The sequence below is a fragment of the Amblyraja radiata genome, chromosome 3 (assembly GCF_010909765.2).
Source record: "Amblyraja radiata isolate CabotCenter1 chromosome 3, sAmbRad1.1.pri, whole genome shotgun sequence".
In the NCBI taxonomy this organism is placed as follows: domain Eukaryota; kingdom Metazoa; phylum Chordata; class Chondrichthyes; order Rajiformes; family Rajidae; genus Amblyraja; species Amblyraja radiata.
The window spans coordinates 19,381,686-19,398,341 of NC_045958.1; the positions used below are offsets into that span (position 1 = coordinate 19,381,686).

The window sequence follows — 16,656 nt, forward strand, 5'->3', positions numbered from 1 at the left end:
CAAAATGCGCACGTTAAGATAACACTAACAATCAAAGATACTATCTTTGCTAATAATAAAGGGAGAAATGGGAGCTTGCATGACGGAATACTTCGAGGAAACACGACATCCGACGCCTGCCGAGCATGCGCGGTGGCGGTTGGGCGCAAAGATCGTTGATCCGAGCTCGGTTGGGCGCCGACCCCGCGCATGCGCAGTTGGGGAGGCGAGCGCGCTTGGAACCAACTCTGCCGTCGTCTCGCTCCCGGCAGCCCCTGTGGGGGACTGCGCCTGCGCGCCGCCCGCGGACCGTTGACCTCGACGAGCGATGGTTAAAAGTTAAAAAAGAAGTCGATCGGTTTGAACATTGATCAATGTTTCCGGCGCGGCCTCCGATCCGCGGCTGTTCACTCCTCCGGCCGGCCGGCGCTTTCTCTTGTTGCTGACGAGGTAGGCGAGCCTTGGTTTTGTGTGCAGAGCGGCGGGCGAGCCCGGCTGATGAAGCTGAGCCCCCCCCAGCTCCAGTCTACCGACCCCCGGGGCTGATGAAGCCGAGCCCCCCCAGCTCCAGTCTACCGACCCCCGGGGCTGATGAAGCCGAGCCCCCCCCAGCTCCAGTCTACCGACCCAGCCCCAGCCCACCGACCCCCGGGGCTGATGAAGCCGAGCCCCCGCAGCCCCAGCCCCAGCCCACCACCCCTGGGCTGATGAAGCCGAGCCCCCGCAGCTCCAGCTCCAGTCTACCGACCCAGCCCCAGCCCCACCACCCCGGGGCTGATGAAGCCGAGCCCCCGCAGCCCCAGCCCCACCAACCCGGCGCTCCTCCAGCCCTGTGTGTGTCAGCGGGATGTTTGGCTGACATCTCCTGCCCCTTTCCTCGATCCACTCATTGTATGCTCCCAAATGAAAACAGGATGTGATGGAAATGTCCCAGTGTGGGCAGCAGTTATGTGGAAAGAAGCAGAGTTGACGTTTCAGGACTATGCATTTTCGTGAGAATATCTTCTCTCGTTCTGGAGTGCTTCTGATGCTTTCCACGGGAACGCTTCCACGATAATCTCCAGCTTCATGCCTGTTTTAGAGGAATAGTTTCCAGGAGGAATAAATAATTCTTGGCTGTGCCCAGAGATGGAGGATTCTGCAGATCTTGAGCAAAAAACAAAGTGCCCGAGATACTCAGCGGGCCAGGCAGCATCTGTGCAGGGAAACATACTTCATTTGCAGTTCATTTCCCTTCACCGTTGTTATCCGTCCAGTCGATCCTCCATTTGAGCAGATTAGCGAGCGGGGTGAAAATTAATTAATACTGTTATAGAACATCCTGCGCATTCAACGTTCTTAACAGTTGTTTACATTATTTGCATTGTTTTTTTTTAACCAAACTAGTTAAGCTAGAAATAAATGATGATGATCAAATCCTCGCCTTGATCCGATATAATGTCACTGGTAGACCGTGTCTTGCGAAGATTTTGATCAAAACTGCATGTTTTTTCCGATGTTGTAGACATGATATGGTAACTATTTTTGCTGCTTTGAAAAAAAAACTTGTTTTTGCCCAAGGAAACGTTGCAAAGTCAAATTGAGTTGCCTCAGCTGGCAACAGAGGGGAGTATTTTAACAATGGATTGGGAATACTTTATTTTCACATTTCACATTTTCATATTTTTATTTTCAAATAACTACAAATGAATGCTGTTTGTAACTGACTTTAAATGCTTTTAATTCCCACTTTTCATATCACTGTAGAAGTAATATGCAAAATTTGAAAAGTAACTTGAAAATTTCAAATGTGCATATTTTTAAGATTACATGCCTTATATTTGCTGCCTAATGTCAACATTCTCATTCTATATTCCAATGCTCGTGATTGTTTTGATTGTGCACACCAGGTTGTGCTGGTTACCTAGTACTTTTTGATATTTAATTTTTTTTAATGCTTGTACCCAATTCCAATTCACAAACTAAGCTTGTAGTTCGACTAATAGTTGTGTAGGATCTAAAGAATTGATTGCTATTTCTGCCACTTTAAAATGTAGCCTTACATTGAGTTGCATTGTGGACCCTTCAGCCTGCTAAATCCATGCTGACCTTTCTGCCCATCTACACTACACCCATTTGCTTGCATCAAGTCTGTATCCTTCCAAGACTTGCCTATTTAAATGTCTATCATTATGCCTTTTAAATGTTATAACTATCTAATTTCATTACCTCTTTTGGCAGTGCTTTCCAGATATCAGCCACTGTGTGTGTCTGTGTTGAAAAACATTCCCCTCCAATCCCCTTTAAAATTCTTTCCTCTCACCTTAAACCTATACCCTCTTGTTTTTGATATCCGACCATGAGAAAAAGATTTTGACTAATGTGTCTACGCCTGTGGTAGTCTTGTATTCCTCTGTCAGGTCACTTCTTTGCCGCTTCTGCTCCAAGGAAAATGAATCTATCCAATCTCTCTCCATAATTAATCCAGACAAGATCCTAGTGAATCTCCATTGCGGTCACTCCAGCACAATACTGTAATACCAAAACAGTGATACAATCCCCCAAGTAATGTTTTCTCAAGTTGCAATATAACGTCAAAGCCTATGAAGGCAAGATAAATATATGTCTTGCTAGGAACGCTGTTGACGTGTGTTGGCACTCACTTTACAGGACCCTCCGATCCACACTATAGACAACGTTTCGGGTCGAGACCCTTCTTCAGACTGATCCCACCCATTCTTCTTGAATGGGGGGATCAGTACAGGGTGGATGGCAGGGGATTAGAGCAGGATGAATGAGAGAATCAGTACAGGATGAATGGGGGGAGGTCAGTACAGTGTGGATTGGAGGGTCTGTGCATGATGAATGAGGGGATCGCTACAGTATGGATGGGGGAGATCAATACAGGATGGATGAGGGGATCAGTACAGGATGAATGAGGGAATCCGTACAGGATGGATGAGGGGATCAGTACAGGATGAATGGGAAGATCACTACAGGATGGATGGGAGGATCGGTGCAGGATAAATGGAGGGAGGGTCAGTACGGGATGAATGGGGGGATCATTACAGGATGGATGGGGGGGGGATCAGTGCAGGATGAATGGGGGGGCAGTGCAGGATGGATGGGAAGAGGGTTCAGTAAAGGATGAATTGGGGGACCAGTGTACGATGGATGGGGGGTGGCAGGAGAATCAATGAGAGATGGATAGGGAGATCAGTGCAGGATGAATAGATGGGGGGGGGGGGGGTTGGGAAGGGGAGCACAAGGGATATCAGTGAGGATTGAATAGAGGCGGGAATGGGGATCAGTGCGAGATGGAGAGGAGGTGTCCCAGGATAAAGAGGGGTGGAGGGGAGTGTACAAGAGAGAGAGAGAGAGGGGTGGGGGGGGGGTGGGGAGGAAGGAAGGTCAGCACTCCTCGGACATCACTGGCATTATCGCCCCGCTGCCTTGGCCGTCCCTGTCCACCGCCAAAGGGGGAGGCAGTTGGGATCTCCTCGCCATCGCCTCCCCTCCTCCGCCAGCTAACAGGAATGTGCGGAGCCGAGTGGTGCAGGTGCTTCAGACGGTGGAAGGGGGCCCCCTTTCCTTCCTCCCTCCCTCCTCCCGGCCTCAGCATGCGGGAGGGTTTGTTTTGAAAGCGGTTATCGCCGTTGGCGGAGTGGCAAGCAGCGGCCACTATGCGGGCGGGGTGTGGGAGGAGGTGGTGGAGCCGCTGCTGCTGTGCGGGGCCCGTCATTCGCTCCCACCCTCCGTCACCCCGCACCTAGTATCTTTGCCCCGCACCACAGCCGCCGCCACCGACACGAAACGTCACTTTTTTTCTCCAGAGATGCTGCCTGACCCGCTGAGTTACTCCAGTTTTTTGTGTCTATCTTCGGTATAAACCAGTATCTGCAGTGCCAAGCCGGGCAAAATGACTTGGCATTTAGGTTGCCCGGCAGCACTTTAGGTGGCCATTGGCACCCAGGCAACCGCTAATTTCGAGCCCTGACTTGGGAACTATGAACTTGGGTCTCTCTGTTCTTCAACATTTATTGGTGCCCTACCATTTAGTGATAAATATCTTATCTCTAGTAATCATCCCAAAATGCATCATTTTGGGGATTAAATTCCATCTCCAAATGTCATAAATTGCTCTTCCCATCTTTCCATCCTTTTGGATTATTTAAAGTTGATCGACAATGACAAGAAATTGGAGTAACTATATTTTTAAAGTAGCAAAGTATTCCAAGGATGTGTGGAATAAATGAAATGCATCGAAAGAATAGATTCACTGGATGCTGAGAGTTGGATTTTATGATGAAAGGTCCTTGGAGAAAATTGCAAATCACAATATACTTATCGATCAAAGTTTATCCCTCCTGACTGGGGGAGAGGAAATAAGTTTCAGACAAATAACTTGAAGTGGAGAAATCAATAATTCTGTAGGTGTGCACTGTAGGACTAACAGATTTCAAAGTGATGATGAAAGACAATGAAGAATGAGAATGTTTTAATTTGCAGGTATTTACTTGTCTCTGTCATTAAAGATCAACAATCATTGGTGTTGGATGACAATACTTAACTTAGCTTTCCCTTCCACAAATCTTATTGTAGCTACCATTGAATATTCTTCGTAATTTCCATTTGTTGAATTTACCCTGTAGTGTTGCAGAACAAAGAGATCTGATAGTACAAGTGTGTGATTTCCTGAGTGTGGCTGGTCACTTGAACAGCGGGGCAAACAAAGCAGTGTGTACGAAGGAACTGCGGACGCTGGTTCAAACTGAAGATTGACACAAAAAGCTGGATTAACTCAGCAGGACAGGCAGCAACTCTGGAGAGGAATGGATGATGTTTTGGTTTGAGACCCTTCTTCAGACTGGCTCACTTGCCTTCATTGGGAAGGGTATTGAGTATAAAATCCCATCATGATGCAGCTATACAAGTTGTTAGTGAAACTACACTTGAGGTACTGTCTGGGCTGTTCTGGTTACCCAGCTATAGGAAGAATGTGATTAAGTTGCAATGGGCGCACAAGAGATTCACCAGAGTTTTACCTGGGCTTCCAGTCTGTATCTGTATACTGGGTAGGCCAAAGGGGCTGTTTCCATACTGCATAAGTGTATGAATCTGCCATTGTTGAAAGTCTTATCGTCATGACCACTTTATTTCATGAAATATATATTTTTGTGTTTCCTACTTTACCAAGCACTTCTGATGGTTTTAAACTGAATAAGGGGGGTGGGGTGTCGAATGGGATAGTGGAGGATGGAGTTAAAGGGAAAGGGTTTCTTAAATGTGTGAGCGTAGAGACAGAGGGGTGTAAAATGAGGGTAGAAGCAATAGGTAGCAAGGTGAAAAGTAAAAGTGGCAGGCAGACAAAACCAGGGCAAAAATCAGAAAGGGCCACTTTTCAACATAATTGTATAAGGGGTAAGAGCGTTGTAAAAACAAGCCTGAAGGCTTTGTGTCTCAATGCAAGGAGCATTCGTAATAAGGTGGATGAGTTGAATGTGCAGATAGCTATTAACGACTATGATATAGTTGGGATCACGGAGACATGGCTCCAGGGTGACCAAGGCTGGGAGCTGAACATCCAGGGATATTCAATATTCAGGAGGGATAGAGAGAAAGGAAAAGGAGGTGGGGTAGCGTTGCTGATTAGAGAGGAGATTAACGCAATGGAAAGGAAGGACATTAGTTTGGAGGATGTGGAATCGGTATGGGTAGAGCTGCGAAACACTAAGGGGCAGAAAACGCTGGTGGGTGTTGTGTACAGGCCACCTAACAGTAGTAGTGAAGTTGGAGATGGTATCAAACAGGAAATTAGAAATGCGTGCGACAAAGGCAAAACCGTTATAATGGGTGACTTCAATCTACATGTAGATTGGGTGAATCAAATTGGCAGGGGTGCTGAGGAAGAGGATTTCTTGGAATGTATGCGGGATAGTTATCTAAATCAACATGTAGAGGAACCAACGAGAGAGCAGGCTATTTTAGACTGGGTATTGAGTAATGAGGAAGGGTTAGTTAGCAGTCTTGTTGTACGTGCCCCCTTGGGCAAGAGTGACCATAATATGGTTGAGTTCTTCATTAGGATGGAGAGTGACATTGTTAATTCAGAAACAATGGTTCTGAACTTAAAGAAAGGTAACTTTGAGGGTATGAGACGTGAATTGGCCAAGATTGACTGGCAATTAATTCTAAAAGGGTTGACGGTGGATATGCAATGGAAGACATTTAAAGACTTCATGGATGAACTACAAAAATTGTTCATCCCAGTTTGGCAAAAGAATAAATCAGGGAAGGTAGTGCATCCGTGGATAACAAGGGAAATCAGGGATAGTATCAAAGCGAAGGATGATGCGTACAAATTAGCCAGAAAAAGCAGCATACTGGCCAGCAGAGACCAGCAGAGGAGGACAAAGGGCTTAATTAGGAAAGGAAAAATAGATTATGAAAGAAAACTGGCAGGGAACATAAAAACTGACTGCAAAAGTTTTTATAGATATGTGAAAAGAAAGAGATTAGTTAAAACAAATGTAGGTCCCTTGCAGTCAGAAACAGGTGAGTTGATCATGGGGAACAAGGATATGGCGGACCAATTGAATAACTACTTTGGTTCCGTCTTCACTAAGGAAGACATAAATAATCTGCCGGAAATAGCAGGGGACCACGGGTCAAAGGAGTTGGAGGAATTGAGTGAAATCCAGGTTAGCCGGGAAGTGGTGTTGGGTAAATTGAATGGATTAAAGGCCGATAAATCCCCAGGGCCAGATAGGCTGCATCCCAGAGTACTTAAGGAAGTAGCTCCAGAAATAGTGGATGCATTAGTAATAATCTTTCAAAACTCTTTAGATTCTGGAGTAGTTCCTGAGGATTGGCGGGTAGCAAACGTAACCCCACTTTTTAAGAAGGGAGGGAGAGAGAAAACGGGGAATTACAGACCAGTTAGTCTAACATCGGTAGTGGGGAAACTGCTAGAGTCAGTTATTAAAGATGGGATAGCAGCAAATTTGGAAAGTGGTGAAATCATTGGACAAAGTCAGCATGGATTTACAAAAGGTAAATCATGTCTGACGAATCTTATAGAATTTTTCGAGGATGTAACTAGTAGCGTGGATAGGGGAGAACCAGTGGATGTGGTGTATCTGGACTTTCAGAAGGCTTTCGACAAGGTCCCACATAAGAGATTAGTATACAAACTTAAAGCACACAGCATTGGGGGTTCAGTATTGATGTGGATAGAGAACTGGCTGGCAAACAGGAAGCAAAGAGTAGGAGTAAACGGGTCCTTTTCACAATGGCAGGCAGTGACTAGTGGGGTACCGCAAGGCTCAGTGCTGGGACCCCAGCTATTTACAATATATATTAATGATCTGGATGAGGGAATTGAAGGCAATATCTCCAAGTTTGCGGATGACACTAAGCTGGGGGGCAGTGTTAGCTGTGAGGAGGATGCTAGGAGACTGCAAGGTGACTTGGATAGGCTGGGTGAGTGGGCAAATGTTTGGCAGATGCAGTATAATGTGGATAAATGTGAGGTTATCCATTTTGGTGGCAAAAACAGGAAAGCAGACTATTATCTAAATGGTGGCCGACTAGGAAAAGGGGAGATGCAGCGAGACCTGGGTGTCATGGTACACCAGTCATTGAAAGTGGGCATGCAGGTGCAGCAGGCAGTGAAGAAAGCGAATGGTATGTTAGCTTTCATAGCAAAAGGATTTGAGTATAGGAGCAGGGAGGTTCTACTGCAGTTGTACAGGGTCTTGGTGAGACCACACCTGGAGTATTGCGTACAGTTTTGGTCTCCAAATCTGAGGAAGGACATTATTGCCATAGAGGGAGTGCAGAGAAGGTTCACCAGACTGATTCCTGGGATGTCAGGACTGTCTTATGAAGAAAGACTGGATAGACTTGGTTTATACTCTCTAGAATTTAGGAGATTGAGAGGGGATCTTATAGAAACTTACAAAATTCTTAAGGGGTTGGACAGGCTAGATGCAGGAAGATTGCTCCCGATGTTGGGGAAGTCCAGGACAAGGGGTCACAGCTTAAGGATAAGGGGGAAATCCTTTAAAACCGAGATGAGAAGAACTTTTTTCACACAGAGAGTGGTGAATCTCTGGAACTCTCTGCCACAGAGGGTAGTCGAGGCCAGTTCATTGGCTATATTTAAGAGGGAGTTAGATGTGGCCCTTGTGGCTAAGGGGATCAGAGGGTATGGAGAGAAGGCAGGTACGGGATACTGAGTTGGATGATCAGCCATGATCATATTGAATGGCGGTGCAGGCTCGAAGGGCCGAATGGCCTACTCCTGCACCTAATTTCTATGTTTCTATGTTTCTATGATTATTGATTACAAAATAGTAATTGTATATTTTTATGGAAACATTCAGTTTGGTACTGTGAAATGGTTTCCGAAAGAATTTTCAAACTCTCAGTCAGCTTTTTAGTTTGATGACCTTTTATCACCTGAAATGTATATTTGTAATTTTTTTTATTTCAGATCTCTAACAGGCAGTCTTTGGTTTTAGAAATCATTTGTATTCTCATTAAATGATTTAAGATGTACTCTGAAATGCACTTTTGCAATTACTTTTTTTTAATATTCCCAGATTAAAAAATGTGAACCAAACTTTCTTTGCTGAAGTGGAATATCTTAGCTGATAATTAGAATAATATTATCGTAATCCAGAATCAGTGACAAATTCTCCACAGACACTTGTTCAAATCTCACCACATCTTGATCTCCTTGATTATATTAATCTATCTATATATTACTAAACCTCTCATCTTGTTTGTTATTATGCCTGTGTGTGTGTGTCTGTGATGAGTGATCCAGAAATTATGCTAAAACAGTACACGATAGTGCTACAATTTTTGGCCCACCTTACTCACCATTGTCAAGTGGCGTGGTGTATCAAGTCTTGTTTAGATTTGTGGTATATTTTACAAGTTATTCACATTTTAAACCACTGACAAAAATCTCTTCCATCTGCACTGGGAGTTAGCAACGTATGATGTCACAATGGGATCTCATTTACATAAACTGCCTGTCATAAATGTTCCACCCCACAATTACATCACAATGGGAGATCGACAATAATGTTGGAGAAACTCAGCGGGTGGGGCAGCATCTATGCAGCGAAGGAATAGGTGACGTTTCGGGTCGAGAACCTTCTTCAGACTGATGTGGGGGGGGGGGGGCGGGAAGAAGAAAGGACGAGGCGGAGACAGTAGGCTGTAGGAGAGCTGGGAAGAGGAGGAGAAGGTGAGAGAAAGCAAGGATTACCTGAAATTGGAGAAATTTATACCGCTGGGGTGCAAACTACCCAAGCAAAATATGAGGTGCTGCTCCTCCAATTTGCGATGGGACTCACTCTGGCCATGGAGGAGGCCCAGGACAGAAAGGTCGGAGTCAGAATGGGAGGGGGAGTTGAAGTGCTGAGCCACCGGGAGATCAGGTTGGTTAATGCGAACTGTGTGGAAGTGTTGGGAGAAGCGATCGCCAAGCCTGCACTTGGTCTCACCGATGTAGAGCAGTTGACACCTAGAGTAGCGGATGCAATAGATGAGGTTGGAGGGGGTGCAGGTGAATCTCTGCCTCGGCTATTCTATTCTATTCTATTCTATTCTACCTGGAAAGACTGCTTGGGTCCTTGGATGGAGTCGAGGGGGGAGGTAAAGCGACAAGTGTAGCATTTCCTGCGGTTGCAAGGGAAAGTACCAGGGGAGGTGGTGGTTTGGGTGACGAATTGACCAGGGAGTTATGGAGGGAGTGCTCTCTGTGGAAAACCGAAAGGGGAGGAGATGGGAAGATATGACCAGTGGTGGGATCCCGTTGGAAGTGGCGAAAATGTCGGAGGATTATCTGTTGTATGTGATGGCTGGTAGGGTAAAAGGTGAGGAGGACTCTGTCCTTGTTACAAGTGGGGGTATGGGGAGTGAGAGCGGAGCTGCGGGATATAGAGGTGACCCTGGTGAGAGCCTCATCTATGGTCGAAGGGTGGAACCCCCGTTTCCTGAAGAATTAGGACATCTCTGATGCCCTGGTTTGGAACACCTCATCCTGGGTGCAGATGCGGAATAGACGGAGGAATTGGGAGTAAGGGATAGAGTTCTTACAGGAAGCAGGGTGGGAAGAAGTGTAGTCCAGATAGCCATGGGAGTCAGTGGGTTTGTAGAAGATGTCGGTCAGTAGTCTGTTACCTGCGATGGAGATAGTGAGGTTTAAAAACGGTAGGGATATGTCGGAAATGGTCCAGGTGAATTTGAGTGCCGGATGGAAGTTAGTGGTGAAATGGATGAAGTCAGTGAGTTCTACATGGGTGCAGAAGATGACACCAATACAGTCGTCATTGTAGCGGAGGTAGAGTTCGGGGAGAGGGCTACGGTACGCCTTGAACAAGGATTGTTTGACATACCGTACAAAGAGGCAGGCATAGCTGGGGCCGATGTGCCTTGGATTTGGGGGAAATGGGAGGAGCCAAATGAAAAGTTGTTGAAGGTAAGGATCAGTTCCGCTAGGCGTAGGAGAGTATTAGTAGACGGGGATTGGTTGGTTCTTCGGTCAAGGAAGAAACGGAGGGCTTAAGATTCTCCTGGTGGAGGTGTAGACTGGACATCCAGGGTGAAGATGAAGGAATGGGGGGCTGGAAAACGGTCCACAATGGGATCTCATTTACATTTTTTTTTAAACTCCCTTTAAAAAAAACACAGCAGCGTTCCACCATGACATCACAATGGCATCTTATTGACATTAAAAGAACAAGCAGCTTCCACCTCACAATTACGTCAAGGGGGTAGGGAGGGGTTAGGGAAGGAGGGAGGGATTGACTGAGGGTAGGGGAGATGTGAGGGAGGGAGATATGAGGGAGGAAGTGGGGGAGGGGAAAGAAGAGGGGGGGTGGAAGAGGGGGAAGAAGTGCTGGGGATGAGGGGGAAATGGAGGAGGATAGGGGTAGGAAGAGGGATGGTGAGGCGCACTTGGGGAGGGTTGGGGGCTGTGGGTGAGCGGTGGAATATTGCGTTCGGGGACCAGCCCTCCAGTGTGACAGGGACCCAACGGGTCCCACTTGGTCTGGTATTAAATAAAAGGCTAATATCAGTGAAGAAAATGATTAAATCCTGGGATTGTCATAAAAAAACATCCTGTTAATAACCTTTAGGGAAGGAAAACTGCTATCTTTACTTAAGATGTGTTGACACATTACCTTGCAAACAACTCCATTGAAAATAATTTAGGGCATGTAATGAAAACTGCTTTGACAGTCTTAGAACCGTACAAGTACCTTAGAAACAAGGACTGCAGATGCTAGTTGTGTAGGAAGGAACTGCAGATGCTGGAATAAACCGAAGATAAACACAAAAAGCTGGAGTAATTCAATGGGACAGGCAGCTTCTCTGGAGAGAAGGAATGGGTGGGCTTTCGGGTTGAGACCCATCTTCAGACTGAATGGAGGAGGGTCTCGACCCAAAATGACACCCGTTCCTTCTCTCCAGACATGCTGTCTGTCCTACAGATGCCAGTTAATGCACAAGAGGACACAAAGTGCTGGAGTAACTCAGCAGTTTGGGCAGCGTATCTGGACGTGATGCCTAACCTGCTGAGTTACTCCAGCACTTAATTTCCAAAAGAGTACTTTAGAATGCTGACTGAAATGCTGGCATGAGTGGAATCAAGTGCAAAGGTAGCAGTCAGTGAGAGACACAGGACACACTTCTTGGCAGCAGGAGAACTCTCTTCATTGGATCTGAAGGATGTAGTGATGAGTGAGGCAGAAATTTGAATTGGAGACATCTAGTTAAAGAGCCAATGTAGGTTGGCAAGGAAAGGAGTAAGGAAATATTGCAGGTGGTATGAAACTTACAGTCCAGACAGCCAAGTCTGGTGACTAGAGCATATATACTGATCAAATTGGACACTGACATTTCCCAACTATGTGAGACATAAATCATGTCTTCAAGAATGATTCAAAATTAAGGATATAATTAGTGACACTGGAATTTCATTTAATCACAAAGCTGATGGCTTTGATCATCTTAGTGTTTAACAGAATCAAATGGTAATTCATCCAAGAATTGAAGGATCCCAACTAAAAACGTCACCTGTCAATGTCCTCTGGAGATGCTGCCTCACCTGCTGAGTTATTCCAGCACTTTTTTTTGTATAAACCAGCATTTGCAGTTCCATGTGTCTCTGGATATTTCCAGAGCCATTTAACATCAGAGATGGAGTCCATGTAGATGGTGGAAACATTACAGTCGGTGGTTGTCAAAAGCTTGCTCAGTCTTTGGATGATGGTATCAAAGGAAATTTGGATCAGGATGTAGATACTCCCAAAGCTAGATCCTTGCAGGTTTCCAGTGGTAAAGGGACAGCAGGTATGGAGAGGATCCCTGCTGTAGATTTGACTATAGGTGAGAATGATACTTCAAGGGTGATATGCAAGGCTGGTTACAACAGTTGTGATGGGGAAGGATGATGAACAGGTGGGTGTAAAACCGGAAAGGAAAAGAAGATTGGAGGAGTCTTATGTTTTCAATAACCTGTAGGATCTTGATTTTGTGGGTCTCTTAGTGTGTTCTTCAACAAGCATCCTTCACCTCTTGTGTAGAACATAACATTTCTTATTCTGTCATCCACTGTTGGACCCTGAATTTCCTATCCTATATTCACACCATTGTAAAGACAGACAATATTTACTTGTATCTCTTACAAGTGACTCCCACAACTATCTCGACTACACCTCTTCCCACCCTGTTTCCTGCAAAGACTTTATCCCCTACTCCTAATTCCTCCGTCTACGCCACATCTGCGCCCAAGATGCCTGACATCGGTGGTGGGGAAGATGCTGGAGTCAATTATAAAAGATGAAATAGCGGCACATTTGGATAGCAGTAACAGGATCGGTCCGAGTCAGCATGGATTTATCAAGGGGAAATCATGCTTGACTAATCTTCTGGATTTTTTTGAGGATGTAACTAGGAAAATGGACAAGGGAGAGCCAGTGGATGTAGTCTACCTGGACTTTCAGAAAGCATTTGATAAGGTCCCACATAGGAGATTAGTGGGTAAAATTAGGGCACATGGTATTGGGGGTAGAGTGCTGACATGGATAGAAAATTGGTTGGCAGACAGGAAACAGAGTAGGGATTAACGGGTCCCTTTCAGAATGGCAGGCAGTGACTAGTGGGGTGCCGCAAGGCTCGATGCTGGGACCGCAGCTATTTAGTGTGAAAGATACATCCTCTAGATGCGCTGGGACGCATCCTCAGTGATGTGACCTGGGGTCATCGGGTGTTTCAGGTCTCACAACATCAGACACCCTCGCCCAGGCGACTTGCTTCCCAGCAGCAACCGCCCGCGGATCAGCCCTCTTAATCCAAAGCCACCTAGTGACTTTCTCTGTGGCTTCGCTTGCGGATAGAATGGTTCTCTTCTTTGCCAGCCCTGTAATGCCCAACTGGTTGAGGACTTTGCAGAGTGAGCATCCTGCAAAGTCTCTACAGCCCACCTCTATGGGCTCACGGTCTGTCTTCCAGCCACTGTCCTGGTACTTTGCGCAATATACATCAATGATTTAGATGAAGCGATTCAAAGTAACATTAGCAAATTTGCAGATGACACAAAGCTTGGCTGGCAGTGTGAACTGTGAGGAGGATGCTATGAGAATGCAGGGTGACGGACAGGTTGGGTGAGTGGGAAGATGCAGTTTAATGTGGATAAATGTGAGGTTACCCACTTTGGTAGCAAAACCAGGAAGGCAGATTACTATCTAAATAGTGTCGTTGGGAAAAGGCGAGTGTACAACGGGATCTGGGGGTCCTTGTTCATCAGTCAATGAAAGTAAGCATGCAGGTACAGCAGGCAGTGAAGAAAGCGAATGGCATGTTGGTCTTTATAACAAGAGGAGTTGAGTATAGGAGCAAAGAGGTCCTTCTGCATTTGTATAGGGCCCTAGTGAGACCATACCTGGAGTATTGAGTGCAGTTTTGGTCCCTTAATTTGAGGAAGGACATTCTTGCTATTGAGGGAGTGCAGCGTAGGTTTACAAGGTTAATTCACGGGATTGTGGGACTGTCATATGCTGAGAGAATGGAGCGGCTGGGCTTGTATACTCTGGAGTTTAGAAGGATGAGAGGGTATCTTATTGAAACATAAGATTATTTAGGGTTTGGACACGCTAAAGGCAGGATACATGTTCCCGATGTTGGGGGAGTTCAGAACCAGGGGCCACAGTTTAAGAATAAGGGGTAAGCCATTTAGAACGGAGACGAGGAAACACTTTTTCTCACAGAGAGTTGTGAGTCTGTGGAATTCTCTGCCTCAGAGGGTGGTGGAGGCCAGTTGTCTGTATACTTTCAAGAGAGAGCTAGATAGGGCTCTTAAAGATAGCGGAGTCAGGGGATATTGGGAGAAGGCAGGAACGGGGTACTGATTGGGGAAGATCAGCCATGATCACATTAAATGGCGGTGCTGGCTCGAAGGGCCGAATGGCCTACTGCTGCACCTATTGTCTATAGTCTAAGATGAGGTGTTCCATACCAGAACATCCGAGATGTCCTCATTCTTTAGGGAATGGAGGATCCCCTCTCCCATCACAGATGAGATCCTCACTTGTGTCTCCTCGGTACCCCACAGCTTTGCCCTTGTTCCCCCTCCCCCTGGTCGCAACAGAGACAGAGTCCCCCCCAGTGCTTACCTTTCACCCCATTAGCCGTCGCATACAACACATAATCCTCAAACATTTTTGCCACATCCAACGGGATCCCAACACTAATCACATTTTCTCATCTCCACTCCTTTCCGTCTTCCGCAGAGACCGTTCCCTCAGCAACTCCCTAATTAACTCATACCTTCCCTCCCAAACCACCCCCACCCTGGTACCTTTGCTTGCAACCACTGAAGATGCAACATCTGTCTCTATACCTTCTCCCTCGACTCCATCCAGGGACCCCAACAGTCCTTTCAGGTTAGGCAAAGGTTCACTTCCACTTCCTCCAACCTCACCGACTGTATCCGTTGTTCAAGATGTGGACTCTTATACATTATACATCAGCGAGAACAAATGTAGAATGAGCAATTGTTTCGCTGAACACCTTCGTTCATTACGCCTGAACCTACTTGTGTCCCGATTGCTAAACACTTAGAAACATAGAAAATAGGTGCAGGAGTAGGCCATTCGGCCCTTCGAACCTGCACCGCCATTCAATATGATCATGGCTGATCATCCAACTCAGTATCCTGTACCTGCCTTCTCTCCATACCCCCTGATCCCTTTAGCCACAAGGGCCACATCTAACTCCCTCTTAAATATAGCCAATGAACTGGCCTCATCTACATTCTGTGGCAGAGTATTTCAGAGATTCACCACTCTCTGTGTAAAAAATGTTTTTCTCATCTCAGTCCTAAAAGATTTCTCCTTTATCCTTAAACTGTGACCCCTTGTTTTGGACTTCCCCAACATCGGGGACAATCTTCCTGCATCTACCCTGTCCAACCCCTTAAGAATTTTGTAAGTTTCTATAAGATCCCCCCTCAATCTTCTAAATTCTAATGAGTACAAGCCGAGTCTATCCAGTCTTTCTTCATATGAAAGTCCTGTCATCCCAGGAATCATTCTGGTGAACCTTCTCTGTACTCCCTCTATGGCAAGAATGTCCTTCCTCGGATTAGGAGACCAAAACTGTACGCAATACTCCAGGTGTGGTCTCACCAAGACCCTGTACAACTGCAGTAGAACCTCCCTGCTCCTATACTCAAATCCTTTTGCTATGAATGCTAACATACCATTCGCTTTCTTCACTGCCTGCTGCACCTGCATGCCTACTTTCAATGACTGGTTTACCATGACACCCAGGTCTCGTTGCATCTCCCCTTTTCCTAATCGGCCACCATTCAGGTAATAGTCTACTTTCCTGTTTTTGCCACCAAAGTGGATAATCTCACATTTATCCACATTATACTGCATCTGCCATGCATTTGTCCACTGACCCAGCCTATCCAAGTCATCTTGCAGCCTCCTAGCATCCTTCTCACAGCTAACACTGCCCCCCAGCTTCGTGTCATACTTTAATTCTCCTTCCCATTCCCACACTGACCTTTCTGTCCTAGGTCTCCTCCATTGTCAGAGTGAGGCTAAACGCAAATTGTAGGAACAGCGTCTCATATTTTGCTTGGGCAGCTTACATGAATATTGATTTCTCTAACCTCAAATAACCCCAGAATTACCTCTCTTGCTATCCCTCCCCCACCCAAGTCGCACCAGCTTCTTGTTTTCAGCCAACAAACAGCTAACAATGGCCTGTCTATATCTATATCTCTCGTTTCCCTTTCCCGTGACTTTCAGTCTGAAGAAGGGTCTTGACCCAAAACGTCACCCATTCCTTCTCTCCAGAGATGCTGCCTGTCCCGCTGAGTTACTCCAGCTTTTTGTTTCTACTTACATCTCCTTGTATATCTCCTGCTTGAACACTTTTGTTATCTCTATCTTTGACTGTTGGCTCGGAGTGCTCAATTTTCTACATTTTTCAATCCATTCAAAACTCTGCTAGCTCAATCCTGACCCACTCAATGTTGCTTGATCTCATCATTTCAGGTCCTCTTGGTCACTGGCTCTTTGGCTACAAACCCTTCCAATGCAAAATATTCAACTTCCTGTTTCTATCACTTCACTTCCTTGTCACTCATTATCATTGCAGTTG

General features: G+C 46.0%; 1 protein-coding gene across 2 annotated transcripts in view; it reads left to right on the forward strand.

Moving 5' to 3' along the window:
- Positions 1-212: 212 nt before the first annotated feature.
- fer (FER tyrosine kinase) overlaps positions 213-16,656 on the forward strand; it is a 146,358-nt gene continuing 129,914 nt past the window's right edge. The window contains exon 1 of one of the 2 annotated variants that reach the window (XM_033017393.1): positions 213-429. The gene's annotated coding sequence lies outside the window, so the exon portion shown is untranslated. The remainder of the gene's footprint in view (positions 430-16,656) is intronic. The other variant, XM_033017394.1, reaches the window with a different exon arrangement.